Source organism: Momordica charantia, assembly GCF_013281855.1.
Source record: "Momordica charantia cultivar OHB3-1 chromosome 10 unlocalized genomic scaffold, Mcharantia_2.0 BLBB01000010.1, whole genome shotgun sequence".
Classification (NCBI taxonomy): Eukaryota; Viridiplantae; Streptophyta; class Magnoliopsida; order Cucurbitales; family Cucurbitaceae; genus Momordica; species Momordica charantia.
The window spans coordinates 9,551,056-9,557,684 of NW_028275158.1; the positions used below are offsets into that span (position 1 = coordinate 9,551,056).

The 6,629-nt window shown below is 35.7% G+C and overlaps 2 pseudogenes; one reads left to right on the forward strand and one right to left on the reverse strand.

Moving 5' to 3' along the window:
* Window positions 1-1,020: 1,020 nt before the first annotated feature.
* LOC111022087 (2S seed storage albumin protein pseudogene) lies at window positions 1,021-1,625 on the reverse strand (annotated as a pseudogene).
* Window positions 1,626-3,293: 1,668 nt separating this feature from the next.
* Window positions 3,294-3,792, forward strand: LOC111022100 (2S seed storage albumin protein pseudogene; annotated as a pseudogene).
* The last annotated feature ends 2,837 nt before the right edge of the window (window positions 3,793-6,629 follow it).

Below are 6,629 nucleotides of genomic sequence, written 5' to 3' on the forward strand. Positions count from 1 at the left end.
CGTTAGTTACTAAGCGCCCGTTTGTGTTTTTTTTTTTTATTTTTTTTTTATGTTTATTTATTTTTAATGAAGAAAAATGTATTGCACGGATTCACTCTTTTTTTTATGTTTATTTATTTTTAATAACAAAAAATGCATGTTTATTTATTTTTAATAAGAAAAAATGTATTGCATGGTTCCAACCTCAAAAAATTCAAGTATGATAAAACAATATTTTCATCTATATATTTTATAATAAATTGAAAAAAAAAAAAAACTTGTTTTTTGTTGTTTCTAAAATTTCTATACAATTGTGAGAATGTTTAAAAAAAATAGAAACAAGAAATACAAAAGTTAAGATTAGAAACGATAAACAAAAAGGGAAACGTTATCAAAATCAAAATGTTTCAAAAAATGCAACAAGAAATACAAAGCGAAACAAAAAATGGCAATGTAATCATTATAACTCCACTTAAAGTTTTGCTATAGCATTTTGATTTCTAATTATACATAATCATTATAACTCCACTTAATAATTTTTCTGAACAAATCATTCCGAAAACCATTCTACTTTCCAAAATGTACAAGGCAAGTGATGATTATTCCTAATCTAAAGTTTTTGTCAGATTTCAAACTATATTTCAATAAACATTCATTTTGCTTTTGATTTTATATATAGCTCTCTTAAGAGCGTAGTGCGTTAGAATTTATAATTATAACTACATAATCCAAGCATTTAGGACTTAATCTTCATATTTTAGGACTAGGATTGTTAATTAGAACTTAATCTAATATTTTTGGATGACAAGGATTGTGAGAAAGTAATCTACATATTTTAGGTAGAACTCAATCTTAGGATTCTGATTGTTTTTTACCTGTAGTACGAGATTGCACTTGCAAGTCGTTAATTTGGTAACGATTCATGCCATATGTTTTTGGGTTTTTGGCCTATTATTTTTGATCAGGAGCACTCACATTTCTAAAACGATTCAATATTTCGCACACAAAAACTGAAAAGTACTATTTAGTAGCAATGCCAAATTGCATAATATAAAGCTTTTATTTATCAAAACTCAAGATAGAAAACAAAGCACACAAGGATTTGCCATTTGTTTTCCCTTGTATTGCGTAGGCTATGAAAAGCAGAGCACACTTAGAAGTCGCATCGCTGCGGGCGGAGTTGGCACATGGATGGCAAAATTCTGGCCTTGTGCAGCATCTGAGTTCCTTCTTGGCCATGTGCCTGCCTCTGTGCCTCACGAGCAACCACCTCCAATGCATCGCACCTGCAATGTTCCTCCACGTTCCTCAGTTGTCGGCAGCACTCTTCCAAGCCTTGCTGTCTCTCCCACTGGTTCTCTTCCACTCCCTTCATCTGCAAATATCCTCCACTCTGCCTCAGGAAGTTCTCGCAGCTGTGGAGCTGCTCCCGAGGCCTGATATGCTGGCACCTCTCCTGTCGCCCTTGATTGTCTTCGTCCAGCTCCACGGTTGTGACAGTGGTTCGGTAGGCGTAGGCATCAACAATCAGCAGTGCAACTACCAAGAGAGCAACCGTAGTTGAGAGTCTGGCCATTGCTGTTGTTGTAAGAAACTCTTATTATTGTTGCAAATATGGAATGGGAAAAGGAGTGAGCGAATTGAAGGGGAGGAGAATAAGTTGTATTTATAGGAATTGGGGAGTGGTACATGTGGGAAACGTGGAGGGTTTCCAAGCTTGTGAAGGTGTATAGCCATGATCGGGTTCAGTGTTGTGGTTGAGCTTCCACGTAAAGGCAGGCATGCAAAAGAGAAGCCACAGAGTGCAGTACACTTGTTCAAGTGTGGGATTTTAGGTACAAATGGCAGTGCTGTTGGTTTATGTTACTGCTAGGGAGGTGGGTATGTGGTCGTTTTGCTTACTTTGTAGAGAGCAATACAAATACAAATGGACTGTGGTGTTTCTCGGTAGCTGATGAGTTTTTTTTTTTTTCCTTCTCTTTTTTGAGTACAAAGCTGATGAGTTGTACATGAAATTTTTTCTCTCTACTCATGTTAATTAAACCACGAAAATGGTCCTTACACTAGTACAAGAATTTTGAGGTATGCCGACATCACATCTCCCGATGCACATAAAAAGTGTTAGCAAGGCGACTTTTGCCAACGATTTATAAAACAATAGATGAGTTGGAAAAAAATAAGCAGGAAATTAATAAAGAGAACAACAAAGTGAAAGCAATACATAAATTGTGCGAAAGAAGTTGTATTAGTTGAATTGAGAATTGTTAAATTTATCAACCCACCAAACATACATCATCCTTAAATTTCTCTAACCAACACCACAACTCCAACTATATTCCACTTAGCCTACAAAATCTCTTGAAATTATACATTACTTAATTAAATTCCAACTATGAAATTAACTACCAATCATATCCTAATTCCTTAAAAAAGTGGAAACACTCAGAAATAAACTAATATATATTTGTACTAATTCTTAGCACTCCTTAGTACAAACCCATATGACACTACAAGCAATACAACCTTACAGTTTTATACAGTGATAACATTTCAGAAAAAGAGGCTATAGAGGGAAAAAAGGGGAAAAATCTAGATAAATTGAAGAAAAATTGACAGAAAATGACCTAAAATAATTTTCACTTTACTCTAATGACCCACGTTTGTAAAAGTTGCCTAGAATTCATGAACCGTTAAACTCGTCCAAATTTAGCATGAATCCACCTAGACAAATTTTCTTTCCATTTCGCCCAAGTTTTACATAAATTATGGGCAAGTTTTATATACTTTATTAATTTTTCTTTATAAAAATTTAATAAATGTTAATTAATTTAAATTAGTTAAATTAAATTTAGTATAAACAATTAAATTTTAATCATTTAATTTAATTATTTATTGAATATTTATAATTAATTAATTTAATTATATATAATTCATGAGATCAGTTTTGATTAATTAATTCATAGATATAGCATCATTACAAAAAGATTTTGGAATTAATATTATGAATATATATAAATATTATTTATTTCCATAAAAGTTTTTGTACCATTCGCTTATTATAACCAAACACAACACAATAATCTTTGATTTATGTGTTGGTGTTTTGAGAATCACGTTGGCCCCAAAATGACCACACATCCACCTCCATAGCTAGCAGTAACACAAACCAATAGTGCCATTTGGATACAAAATGCAACACTTGCACTCTACTGAATCTCCACAAGGGCTTCTCATTTGCACGTGGAGCTCTCACTCCCTCCGCGTTTCCTACATGCACCACTCCCAACTTCCTACAAATACCAACCACCTTCAGTTCTCTCACTCCATTCCCTATTTGCAACCCAAAAACACAACAATGGCCAGACTCTCGAGTATTGTTTCCCTCTTGGCAGTTGCGGCACTGCTGGTTGCAGATGCCTACGCCTACCGCACCATCGTGACGACGGTGGAGGTGGAGGAAGAGAATCAAGGGCGGTGCCAGCATATCAGGGCCCGCGAGCAGCTCCGCATCTGCGAGAGCTTCCTCAGGAACCAGGGCAACCAGTGGATGGGACCGTCAGACTTGAAACAGTGCTGCGGAGAGCTGAGGAATGTGGAGGAGCAATGCAGGTGCGATGCTTTGCATGAGATTGCACGTGCGACAGAGGCAAAACAAGGAAGTCATAGGCTACAGATTGCACAGGTTTTGCCATCCTTGTGCCAAATCCGCCCACAAATGTGCCACTTCTAAGCGCGCTCTGCTTTAATTTCCTAGCATACAAAATAGCACAACCCCGTGCTTTTTGTCTTATGCTTTAATAATAAATAAGGCCCGCGAGCAGCTCCGCATCTGCGAGAGCTTCCTCAGGAACCAGGGCAACCAGTGGATGGGACCGTCAGACTTGAAACAGTGCTGCGGAGACCATAGGAATGTGAGCGCTCTTCTAAAATAATATACCGAAAACCCAAAAAACAGATCATGGATGAATCATCATCGGTAATCATGTTCTACAATAGAGAACGACAACAAAGACTCATTGGAGTACAAGAAAGCGGTCTGCAAACAACTATAAAGCGATTGATATAGGAAATGTTATATAGCTAGACAATAAAAATCATAACCAGATCACACGACTCTTTTGAGATTCTAAGAATTCAGATTATTACATGGAGAGGCAAGTTCAAAAGATACCATAGTTTAGAGATTAATTTTAAAGACCACCAAGAATTAAGATGCAGTACCAAATGAAAAGTTGAATCTTTTTGAATGTTATGGTGATCGGCTAAAGTCCTGCCATAATACGCATTTCTATCATAACCAGATAGCTGCCAAACATGGAAAATAGTTGGTTCTGTATTGATAAATTTTGTCCTAACCACCATTAAGTCTTAGACAATTGAGAGAGAAAAACAAAATGAGTTCTCCATTTTTCAATGGTAAGGAGGATAAGATCTGATGGGAACAAGTATTATCCCTGAAACATTCCATTGAAATATATGGAATGTTAAATACCTTTTTAGAAATACCTATGTCCTGACGGGTAAGTACTGGGTATTTTTCATGAGTCTCTTCTAACTTCTAATGTTTCATCTTTTAGGTCTAGGTTATTTATTACACTTAATAAAGCCTAGGTGATTAATTACACACACGTGTGTATATAATTAATTTTACCTAGCTTTTTGGTTCATGGGGATCATTTAATCATGTTTGAAATAGTAGAGGCAGGAGTGGGACTCAATTTTGAAATCAACCAATTAAGTAAATTTATTTGCTTTTGAAATGAGCTGAATTTGATTAAATTTGTTTTGGATGTTTTTTTATTTTTTTGCCATGAATTATTCGTATTTTTCTATGAAAAATGAACTTATCAGTATATCATTTGTGCTATGTTAAAAAAAAAAAAAATCCTTTTGTTCATGAATTATATCTATTTTTCTATTCCATGAAAATTGATGTGATTACATTATTTGTCTAATGTTCAAAAGAAATGTGTTTTGTAATGTTATTAAATTCATTTTCATATAGTCAACCTAAACTTAGCTCAGCAATAATTGATACTTGTTTATGACCAAAAGGTCATATGAGTTAAAATCTCTCACCCCACTTCTTGTACTAAAAAAATAATCTATTATTTAAGAGAGAATAGTTTCGTGTACCTGAAAAGTGAGGTGGACCGGTAGCTCTATTTATAGGTGTTGAGCTTCCGACGATGGTTGAGGAGCAGTTACAACCATCCCGAAAATCATGAGTTGTCAGAAAGACGGTTGAACGTTTTTGTGATATAGCTCATCTTTGTTGGCGAAGGTACTCCGTGGCCGAGCTTTAAATCAAGGAAGAGGTATTTCATGGCCGAGGTGAGCCTTATTAAAGAACATTTAAACCAATTGATCTTTACAATTTTGCCTATCTGGTTTGCCTTTGTTTTTTATCTTATCGAGACAATCCTATGATTATAAATATACATAGCACAAAAGAAATGCAGTCATGAGCTGCAACAACAGTAACAAAAAAGACTTTCCTTGTGTAGAATATTTTTCTAAAATAGAAAATAAACAACTAAGGGAAGTGGACCTAATTTAATTAGTGATTGAGATAAAATCACTGATTTTATGGCTGCTCGTAATTGGTACTTTGAAGATATTTTGACTTTAATTTATTTTCTTTAACATCATCCAATTTATTTCTTAATTTCATTGGTTTGTCCGCTGCCGTTGAGAGGTTTTTGTCAACTACTGTGTGCAATTTTGGTGAAATTTGCTTCGTATTCTTGGGCTGCCTCTTATTTAATGTTGTAATTTTGACTTGCCTTCAACACATCAGGATTGGACATGTTATCTATTTTATCATCCTCCCTCAAACTGGAAGGAGTGTAGCGGACTCCTAGCTAGTTTGTTCCTCAAGTTTCGGAAGTTTGCCTTTTGTTATTTGTTTGGTGAACACATTAGCTACGGTTTGGTAGAGGGGACAAATTTGATAGTGAGAAGTCCAAGCACCTCACGGACGAAGTGATAATTGATCTCTATATGTTTTGTATGAGCATGGAACATAGAATTTTTTGCAATGTGTGAGGCACTCATGTTCACAGAGCAACAGTAGTTTGTTGAGAATTCTAATGCCAATATCTCTTAGAACAAAAGTAATCCAAGTGAGTTAAACTGTAGCTATTGTGGTGGCTCAATATTCTACTTCAGAGCTTGAGCGTGCCGCTATTGCGGTGGCTCAATATTCTACTTCAGAGCTTGAGCGTGCCACAATTGATTGTTTCTTTGAACTCCAAGAGATGCACTTGGGGTCGAGGAAGATGCAGAATCCTAAGGTACCTCGTCTTGTTTTTTGACAACCTTTCCAATATGCATCACAAAATGCATAAAGATTCGGTGAGCAATTTTTGTAGAAGGATATGTCATACCTTTTAGTTCCATTGATGTATCATAGGATGCATTTAACAGCCTTAAGATCCTTGAGAGTTGGTTCTTGCCTGTGTTGGCATACTTTGTTCACAGCAAATTGTATGTCAGGGCGAGTGAGTGTTAAGTATTGAAGTGAGCCCACAACACTCCGATATTCTGTGGCATCCACTTTCTCATGGTCATTTGGTGATAGAGAGTTTGATATGGCTATTGGAGTACTGAATTGTGTAGCCTCAAGCATATTGGCTTTGTTGAGGATC